The sequence below is a fragment of the Cydia splendana genome, chromosome 15 (genome assembly GCF_910591565.1).
Source record: "Cydia splendana chromosome 15, ilCydSple1.2, whole genome shotgun sequence".
Taxonomy (NCBI): domain Eukaryota; kingdom Metazoa; phylum Arthropoda; class Insecta; order Lepidoptera; family Tortricidae; genus Cydia; species Cydia splendana.
The window spans coordinates 1,943,869-1,954,987 of NC_085974.1; the positions used below are offsets into that span (position 1 = coordinate 1,943,869).

Below are 11,119 nucleotides of genomic sequence, written 5' to 3' on the forward strand. Positions count from 1 at the left end.
ACCTTTTGCCGTGGAACATCACATATCTTTACTATATCGTATCTAGTTTATCTCTAATTCATATCCCGAATCGCGCCGATAATTTATTTTTAATACGGTTGCTCAAAAAGTGCTACTTTACGTAGCTGTTTAGCGTACGGAAAGTTGGTTTTCGCGAACTAGTGCTTTTCACTTTTCCAAATTTTTTAAAATTTATACTTGTTCCAATTCATGACTACTTATTGATGAGTGTTAATATTAGTTTCCTTTAAACGTCGTAATCAACATAAAAACGTACCTACTGTTAATGTAAAAATACGAAAAATATATATATTTCATATTTTATTACTTACCTCTTCATCATTATAACACCATTATTTTTTAATATTGAATATTAAAAAACCGTTCTTAATAAGTAGTAGTAGGAGTAGTAATCACTTATTGCACACAACACAGGTTTACATAATATTTACAGAAATAAAGGTACAAAGGCGAACTTATCCCTGTAAGGGATCTCTTCCAGCTAACCTTCGAGTAGATGAGGGGAGAATTCAAATTAGATAGATAAACTTACGGAATCCACAGTAACATTTTAAAAGTAAACTAACCAAAATGTCCACAAGTAAATAAAATACATAAATAATATTATAAAATAAGATACATGCTACATACATAAATACTAAACATATATTACATATAAAGTATTAAGTATTGTTTTAGTTATTGTATTTTTTGGACTAGTTGTACTCGTAGATATGTATTTGTATAAATATTGATTAGTTAGTTTAGTTGATTTCAAATTGTACTGTATATTGTTACATATAATATATTTATATATATATTTATACAAGTGTCAACAAAAAAAATAGAATAGAATCAGTACTTAACCAAATCACGCTTGGTTGGAAAGCATAAGTTTCTTCAAGCTGGTCTGTTTAAGCTAACACGAGCTGTTATACTTAGTAACTTTCATTTTTGAGTTTAATTACAGTGAGACGCCTCATTCTGCTCTCGTATGTTTCTTTTCTCTTAATGAATGTGTTAATTATATTATGTGTATGATTATAAATGTGTTATATCAAGATTTTGACTCTTGCAGCCGTATTCGAACAATGAGATACGTCAAATACTAGATATTGAAACGATATGGATTGGATATGTCAGTGTCAAACAAGTGTCAAAATTGACGTTTCTTCAAACAAAAACGTATCCAATTATATCCAATCCATATCGTTTCAATATCTTTTGACGTATCTCATCTCATTGTTCGAATACGGCTGTTGGAGACCCTAATCTCTAAGGATAATTTGATAAACTATATAATCTTATAGTTCTGACACCTAGAGACATTTACACCTCTAAATATTATAGTTTATTTTTGTGTTTTTGTATCTGTATTTTTTTTATATTAATATTATAGATTTTTTTATGTAATTCGACATTAAGAGACCATATACATCTCTAAGTAATTGTAATAATACGTTAGTTTGAATTGTTAGTTTTATTTTACAGAATTGTTGATGTATTGTTATTATTTTTGCTTGTATGTAAATTCAATGTTGACGTGTAAAAGTGCCCTTGTGGCCTATTTGCTGAATAAATGTTGAAGTTTGAAGTTTAAAGTTCAAATTAGCCTTGAGTGACGCTACAGACTGGGACTGTTTAAGCGACAGGGGCAACTCGTTCCACAACTTCACAGCGCGTACCGTGAACGAATTCGCATACGATCGTGTCTTATTCGGGGGAATAGCAAGCGTAAGATTAGCACTTGAACGTAAGCGGTGTTCACTGCCTTCAGTCAGATAATTAAATTTCTCGGTAAGATAAGATGGAGAGCAGGGGTTAAAAGAGTACGTTGAAAAGCAACGACAAGACACGCACATTTCGGCGTTGGCGGATCGGTAACCACCCGAGCTGGGAGCGGAATTCAGAAATGTGATGGTACTTACGGAGGCCAAATATAATAAGTTGTCTGAATAGAACGGAATAGCTGCCGATACGCCTGTCAAAGAAGAGGCGTTTTTTCTTACTGCAGTGTCCTTACTATACTTTCGAATAGCTTTACGTGCGGCTCCGATGTTAACTACTGCAGAATTCGCCAACTCTTTGAGCGTGAAGTTAGGAATCGTAGACCATTTGTGCACAATATATTTTCATGTTTCTGAAGAAATGCTCCGTATTTCGCGTATTTTTCACACAAGCTTTGCGAGGAACGTAAATAATTATAGATAAATGAGTAACTGACGATTTCACATACGTTTTTCTATCTAGTTAGTAGTATGAATCCAAAAGGCAGCATCGCAAAGTTCTGCTTATACTTTCTGGATCGCCCTATACCTAAGAATATTTATACGTGTGTCCGTTATTATATGTTTTTCTATTGTTGTTTGTTGCTGTAAAAGTATATAGCACTGCCAAACAATCTCTCTGCTTTGCCTTAAGTTTAGTAGTCACAACCGTACCCACACAAATTGACACAAAAGTACCCAACCCACATTTTCTAAAACCTAGCCTAATAATCTATGTAAAAAGTAATCAGAGTAATCACTCGCAATTAACTACTAATGATGAACTTATAACTAAATAAAATAGTAGATAATCTATCTGTAAGTATCCAATTACCGGCAATTATCGAAAGAAATCGAAATAAATTACTTTTGAATGTTGAAAAGCAATGTGGGCTCCTGCTTACTTTAACGTCTCGCGCTGGCTGAGGGAATACTGGGACACGCATTCAGACTTGTATGCCGCTTTTCTCCCCTTGAAGTCACGATCCGTATAGTTTCGATGTTATAACGAAAAGGCGAGGCTTAGAAAATTGTGGCTTTCCGATACTTAGATCATTCTGTTTTTCTCGATTAAGTACCTACTTCTTTAACTTCCTTTACTTTTCGGGTTCGAATTCATATCTATTTATTTATATTATATATTGAGTATTGATTTATTTTTATTTATGTTATATTTATATGTGTATGCATTCTTGTATTGTTATAAATCTATTAATGTATATTTGTAATATTGTATTAAAAACTGGAATTTCATTAATTTTAATGATTGTACACTTTTGCTTTTGTTTGTCATTCATCGTTACTTCTGTCCTACTCACCTTACAGCTTACAGCCGAAGCGGCCACACGTATTTTATATAGATTCCCAAAAACTAAACGTTATACCTGTAGCTAGTTATTAAGTTAATAAATAAAGAAGATAGTACTCTCCTGGAGTTTCTTCATTACCACAAGAGCTTAAATTAAGGAGTAGGTACATCGAACAATACGACATAAAAGTTAATCTCTATTCATTCTGGTTTCTATTGCATATTATAAAGTACAAACCAGATGGTGACTTCAATGATGCTGTCCCAGCCAATTGGCTTAGGGGGCACTGTTGGAATTAAGGTTTTGACTATATGGGAGAAGTTGCGCAGGTAAGTTGGTTCTGGTTATTTTGTTAACTGTAGATAACATAATTTTTCATTTCTTATGCTCTGAAAGACGATCATTGTTGTTCTAAAAGATATGCTAAAAGTGATTTTTTTTTACGATAAGCATTTGAAAGATGGGTATAAATGGATTTGTTATACAATTTCCATATTTGACTCCCCATTCCATAAATAACGATACTTTTGCCTAAATTGTTATGGAAAGTTGAAAGTACCCTAAAAAATACTCTCAAAATGTATATTTATACATGTTTTTAAAAAAACACGTGCATTTTACTTTCCTCGTATTTGAAATGAAAAGTAGAGTGTTTAACTCGGGTGACATCATTTCATCCTTTGGTTAACAATCTACTATTCTATAATGTCCCAAAGTAGCCAAGGGGCGCCAATATTGCGTGCCAATCCTCTCTAGGCACTAGTTCATAATTGTTGAGTTGAGGATCCGCAAGCCACAATGGGGTGCGAGCAAGATATACTTACACACCGGGGAGGTGTGCGGATTCGCATCATTGTGACCACGTTAGTCCATATAAAATCAAATCTCCTGACTGATGTGACTCTATTGTAGGTTTGGTCTGGAGTACTGTGACTTGCCGACGATGTTATCAAACGTTGCGACTCTACTGAGACTTATGGCGTTAAACGTCGATGGAAGAGGTAGGTGTAAGTTGTAGTATTACAGAATGGCGAATCCTAAGAGACAGTGGCGTAGCTAGGCGTGGGCGAAGAGCCCCTCAGGCCCTCATCCACCACCTCGCACTCAAGGGGGCCCTGTGGGCGCCAAACCTTTTGATACCCTTGGGAATAGGTACACACTGAAAGAAAAGCGCCTCGCAGGTGCAACTTCGCCCACGCCTAGACTACTTCACGCTCTGCTAAGTTTCTGAAAATGATTTCATCTTATTATGTACAATTGTGCATATAATTTGGCAAGCCATTTCCAACAGTAAAAATTGGCGGCAAATAAAAAAAAACTGACACAAAGAGTGGTCTTCTCATAGAGAAAAATAATTTCGCGCCTTTTTCTACCGACAAAGTTGATTTGCCAGATTATTTTACGAGGATAGGTATGATAATAAAAGTATCAAAAAGATGTTAGATTACTTACTTAAATTCCAGGAACTCCTATAGCGTTCGTGGTTCTGACGATAATCGTTGTTGTGATCGTCTACGTGTATGTGGTCTCCCTGGCGTGGTTCGTGTTATGGCGCGAGACCGACGACCTGGTAGCGATCATTGTCAACCTCTCATTAGGCATCGCCTGCGCCATCTCCGTGGTTAAGCTCTTTTCTGTGCATGTGAACAGGTAAAAGCAGACAACAAATTGAGTCGCTTAACTTCAAACTCGGGTAAATCCATCTGTCAGATTATGCGATTTTGGTATTAATACGTAGGTTGCCCTGAAAGTTTCGGGAATTGCATACTTAGGAACGTATATTTGACATGTGTTATACCTCTTTGTTACAAGCATAGTCTCATTATTCGAAAACACTGGCCACTTAGAAAAAAAAAACAATGTTCTATTTTCAATTGTTTTTTAAAGTCGTTGAGTCGCTGGTGAAAATGGAGCTGTCCCGCGAAAGTTTTAGAGCAATGATTTATTATGACTTTAAAAGTGGATTAACACAACAACAATGTGGAGACCGATTGACTATTGCTTTTAGTAGTGAAGCACCTTCGAAGACGACAATATACAGGTGGTATTCGGAATTTCAACGTGGCCGTGTGTCTCTTGCGGATGACGTACGTGAGGGTCGACCGAAAACTGCCGTTACCGATCAAAACATCGATGTTGTTCGCCAACTGATAAAAGAAGATAGGCATGTTACATATCGGGAAATTCAGGAGACTTTAGGCATTGGAATGAGTCAGGTACAAGTTATTTTACAGCAAGAGTTGGGCGTGCGGAAGTTGTTTTCCCGGTGGATTCCTCACTTGTTATCTGACGACCAGAAAACGGTCCGTGTCAATTGGTGCCACAAAACCCTAAAAAGATTTAATGGAGGAAGCTCAACTGCCGTTTTTAGTATTGTGTCAGGTGACGAGTCATGGATTTACGCATATGAGCCTGAATCCAAAAACCAATCTCGAGTATGGGTTTACGAAGACGAGCCGAAGCCAACAAAAGTTGTTCGTTCTCGCAGCACGATCAAAAAAATGGTAGCCACGTTTGTCTCCAAATCGGGTCACGTGGCGACTATTGCTCTTGAAGATCGAAGAACTGTCAATGCCGATTGGTATATAGGCGTTTGTTTACCGATTGTTTTTGCTGAACTGCGAAAAAATAACCCTAACCGCCGTACTACACCATGATAATGCCAGCCCTCATACTGCTCAGAAAACAAACGACTATCTGAAGGGCGAAAAAGTCGAATTACTGGACCATCCTCCGTACAGCCCCGACCTAAGTCCCAACGATTTTTTTACTTTCCCGAAAATAAAGAATCGGTTGCGTGGTCAGCGTTTTCAGACCGCGGAAGAAGCAGTCCACGCTTATAAAATGGCCATTTCGTCAACCCCCAGTTCAGAGTTCAATAACTGTTTTGAAAACTGGTTTCAGAGAATGAAAAAGTGCATTAAACACAAAGGAGAATACTTTGAAAAACAATAAAAGTACTTTTATTTCATTTAAACGCGTATTTTTTCCAATTCCCGAAACTTTCAGGGCAACCTACGTAGGTACAAACAGCAACACTCCTCACTGTACATCGGTGGACCTTATCACAAAAGGCATAAAGTCCACCGATGTACAGTTAACAGTGTGGGCGATGGTCATCATCATCATCATCATCATCATCATCATCATCATCATCATCATCATCATCTCAGCCATAAGACGTCCAGTGCTGAACATAGGCCTCCCCCTTGGTCCTCCATACGTACCGGTTGGAAGCGACCCGCATCCAGCGTTTTCCGGCGACCTTAAGTAATAAGGTCGTCTGTTCATCTTGTGGGTGGACTTCCTACGCTACGCTTGCTAGTCCGTGGTCTCCACTCGAGCACTTTTCGACCCCATCGGCCATCTTCTCTGCGTGCAATGTGTGTGGCCTGCCCATTGCCACTTCAGCTTGCTAATCCGGTAGGCTATGTCGGTGACTTTAGTTCGTCTACGGATCTCCTCATTTATGATTCGATCACGTAGAGAAACTCCGAGCATAGCCCTCTCCATAGCTCGTTGAGCGACTTTTGAGTTTTGAGATGACGCCGATAGTGAAAGACCACGTTTCGGAGCCGTAAGTCATCACTGGTAACACACATTGATTAAAGACTTTCGTCTTGAGGCACTCAGGTATGTCGAACGAAAAGACATTACGTAGTTTCCCGAACGCTGCCTGACCGAGTTGGATTCAGCGGTTGACCTCTTTCTCGAAGTTGGACCTACCTAAATGGACTACTTGTCCTAGGTAGATGTACGAGTCAACAACTTCGAGTACCGAGTTCCCAACAGAGACTGGGATGGGCACAACATTGGCATTTGACATAAGTTTCGTCTTGTCCATGTTCATTTTCAAGCCCACCCGTTGTGAAACTCGGTTGAGGTCATCGAGCATCATGCTGAGTTTCTCCATCGACTTTGCCATGACTACGATATCGACGGCAAACCGAAGGTGAGTGATGTATTCGCCGTTGATGTTGCAGTCTTCCATTACGGCAGTAAACAGTTTCGGAGAGATAACGTCTCCCTGCCTTACGCCTCTTCGCAATGGAACCGCCTTCGTGCTCTGCTCCTGTACTCGGACCGACATGGTGGCGTTACTATACAAACACTTCAACACTTCGATGTACCGATAGTCAATATGGCATCGCTGAAGAGACTCAAGCACCGCCCATGTTTCCACCGAATCGAAGGCTTTCTCATAGTCCACAAACGCTAAGCATAATGGCAAGTTATACTCTTCGGTCTTCTGTATAACTTGCCGCAGCGTATAGATGTGATCTATACGGCTTGTTCGGGAGGCTGGATGTCATCAAGTTTGTGTTCGAGACGGTTCGTGATGACCCTTGAAAACAGCTTATAGACATGGCTCAGAAGCGTGATGGGTCTGTAGTTCTTCAATAGGCTGTTATCACCTTTTTTGAAGAACAGCACCACCTCGCCTCTATTCCATGTTTCAGGCGTTATGCCCTCGGTGTTATGTTCCACCCGCTATCAGAAGCTCTGAAGTGATTCCATCTTTGCCCGGCGCCTTGTTGTTCTTAAGCTGCTTCAGGGCCATCCTAATCTCGTACAGACTGATGTCCGGATATCTTCGGTATAATGTCGGGACAGCTTGGCTCTTGGATCTCCTACCAAGCTGTCAACGGGCTTTGCGATCGAAGTGTATAACTTTCCATAGAACCTCTCGATCTCGCCTAAAACCTCCACTTTGCTCGACGCTATGCTGCCATCTTCCCGTTTCAGCTTTGTCAGCTGGCTTTGCCCAATAGACTTGTCCTTTGCGAACACTTTGGAGCCTTGGTTTCGCTCAATAGTCTCTTTAATACGGTTAGTATTAAAGAGACGTAGATCATGTCGCAAGGACTTAGATATATATACGTCTATTGAGCTGCCTATATGACTTCGCGTCATCGGGAGACTGCAACTGTAGCGAGCGTCGTTCAGCCATGAGGTTTAAGGTTTGCTCGGTCAATTTCTGAGGTTTATCTTTACGACGGGGTCTAAAAAACATAGACCCTACTGTGTGGACAGTTTCCACTAGCCCGTCGTTGATTTCGAAGCCAAGTTCTCTAGGCAAGCAAAGCGGCTAGAGAGCTCGAGTTGAAAGCTTTCGGGGTTTTGAACGTGGGCTCGAGTAGGTCGGAGCGTAGACTTCATCAGGCTGGGCTTCAACAGTGTGGGCGATGGTAGGGTAGATATCTGCTGAGAAGGTCGAATGGATTTACTCGAGTTTGAAGTTAAGCGACACAAATATACTTTCTTAAATATTCTCGAAAGTTGATCCTAATTTCTCTTTGCGACATATACCGGTCCTCTGACGTAGTTGGGACTGCATCAAATGTATTTTACTTACAAATGTTCATAACGTTGGACAAATTAGAACCTAAAACTGTACCCAGCATCGGACGCCAATCTAGCCAAAACGCAGTTTCAGTCTTAGTTAGCTGATCAACTGCCAATGCAGTGGATAAGATAGATAAAAGATAAAAAATTGTTTATTCAAATAGGCATATTACAATGCGCTTATGAACGTCAAATAAAACTATACCGGCTCCAACCGTACACCTCTGCCTCGAGAAGATTTAAATCCCCCCTCAATTGGAGGAGGGTATCCCAATACGGGACCGGCAACAAACTCGGCGGGACATATCTTTTCAAAACATTATTACATCTTATAATTAACATCCATTACGAAGTAAATAAGAAAAATACAATTTAATTTACTATAGAATTCATGCAATTATACTCAGTATTAAGTATATAACTTTATATAAATATGATAAATAAAAACATATATGTACATGAAATCATACAAATACGTAGCTCTTTCAGAAAACATATCAAATTCTTACAAAAGTAAAAGAAAATAAAGTCAATAAAAGAAATGAGAATATTATATGAATCTGACTGATTGTCATGAGATGCCTTCATAAAATTTGATGTGCTTTCTTATCTGAGCTGAGTCACCTATAACTCTACACATAATACAATGCTTTTAATTGCTACTTGTTTTTATTACAGTTTCTGGTTTGGACCATGCATGTTTGTCTGTCAAGTAGTCCTCGACTCTGTAATAAGCCTTCAACATCAATGACTTTTTTAGGTAATTCTTAAGAGCTGGAAAGGGTAATCTTAAAGCATCCTCAGGTAACTTGTTATAAAAATGAATGCATTGCCCAACGAATGACTTTTGTACTTTACGTACACGAAACTTTTTGACAGCAAGCTTATTTTTATTTCTAGTATTATAGTTATGGACATCAGAATTCTTAGTGAAGGTGTCTAGATTCTTAACAACATAAATAATACTATCATATATGTATTGGGAAGCTACGGTTAAAATATTAATTTCTTTGAGTGGCGTAACTATAGGGTGGCAAAGCGAGCAAAATGCCATGGCTAGGCTCCTGACCTGAGAGGACCCCAATTTGAGGTTAACGTTATATTTAATTTATTTGCGGTCAAACATAAAACTAATCTACTTAATATTGTTGCTAGCAACCGTGCAAAGAAAGCATTTGTAGCATACCTAGCATTCGACAAGCGCATAGACCGAGACAGCCGAATGTACCAGAATCTTCTCAAGAACCTGCGAATTGTGAAGCGCCGAGCCATCTTCGTCTGGGCCATGCTGGTCAGCAACGGCCTAATCTATGTGTTAATGCCACACCTGCTGCCTGGAAAGCATTTAATAGAAGACTTGCAAGTTCTTTACGGTTAGTATTAAAAGCGCACTTCAGATTTAGAGTCTATTACACAATACACAAGTCAGATTCTCCTATGTGCATATGAAATATTGATTATATCGATTAGAAATCCCGACGACTGGCGAGAGTTTAAAAGCAGTGCATAATTAATACATCAGATCTGGTTCGTGAAAGCTGTTTAGCTATAAAATTTTCCATGTATTTACGGGCTGAGAGCTTTCACAGTAGGTATCTCCTCTTTACCCATTCTCGGGTTATATTGATACATTCAGCTGAACGACTGTCCGACGGACAGTGTCCGTAATATGATTCATCTTTCCAGTGTCTTGGCGCTGGGCCCTCTTTTTACTTTAGAGTACCTACTTACATATATTTTGCAAATCTTCTTACTGTCTTATTGTTTCAGGACTAGAACCAATGTTCGAATCACCAAACTACGAGATATCTCACATTCTAGTGGGTATGGTCGTGATGTTTCTGTCGTATGCGGTTGGGACCGTCGAGTGCCTCCTCGTCGTCGTCACAGGCTACATAGAAGCACAAATGACAGCCCTGAGCCATGAGCTACTCCATCTCTGGGCCGACGCTCAAGCATTGACCTTCGGAGACGGTCAGAATGAAAAGAAACTAAGAAATCAATATATTAAGCAACAGCTAGAATTCATCATCCAAGCGCACGCAAGCAACTTAGCCCTATTACGATTAACGAGCCACATTTTTAGCAACTCCATTGCCATTGAATTTTGCTTACTGGCGACATCTCTTATAGTTCTATTGCTGGGTGGATTAGAGAATACCTATTTAAAGATACCCTTCGCTTTAACCCAGGTCTCCGTGGATTGTTTCACAGGACAGCGCCTCATCGATGCGAGTTTAACGTTTAAGGAAGCGGTGTATTCTTGTAAGTGGGAGAATTTCGATGTACAGAACATGAAAATTGTGTTGGTTATTCTGCAGAATTCGCAGACGATGGCGCTTTCGGCAGGGGGCATGGCGGAGCTTCGATACACTAGTCTTATGACAGTGTTTAGGGCTATATATTCGGCATACGCGGCGCTGCGCTCTACAATGTAGTCTCTACAAAATGTAATCTACAAGTAGGCTCGTAGCGCTGTTTTAGATCACAATACAACCGTATTTCCAGCTAAAAAATTAGCAATATAGAGGCCTTTCTCTATGACCTTTAGCGATTCGAATCCTGAGTTTTCGACTTTCGCTCGATTGTCGCTCGATAGAAAAATTCACGAACATAAGTTGTCTAAAATGCACATTAAAAAATTATAATAAATTTTGCACAAACGCTGAAAATATGAAAATTGGTTCTAAAAATGAA

At 39.3% G+C, this 11,119-nt stretch overlaps 1 pseudogene; it reads left to right on the forward strand.

Annotated features, from left to right (window-relative positions):
• Positions 1-3,316: 3,316 nt before the first annotated feature.
• Positions 3,317-10,860, forward strand: LOC134797346 (uncharacterized; annotated as a pseudogene).
• The last annotated feature ends 259 nt before the right edge of the window (positions 10,861-11,119 follow it).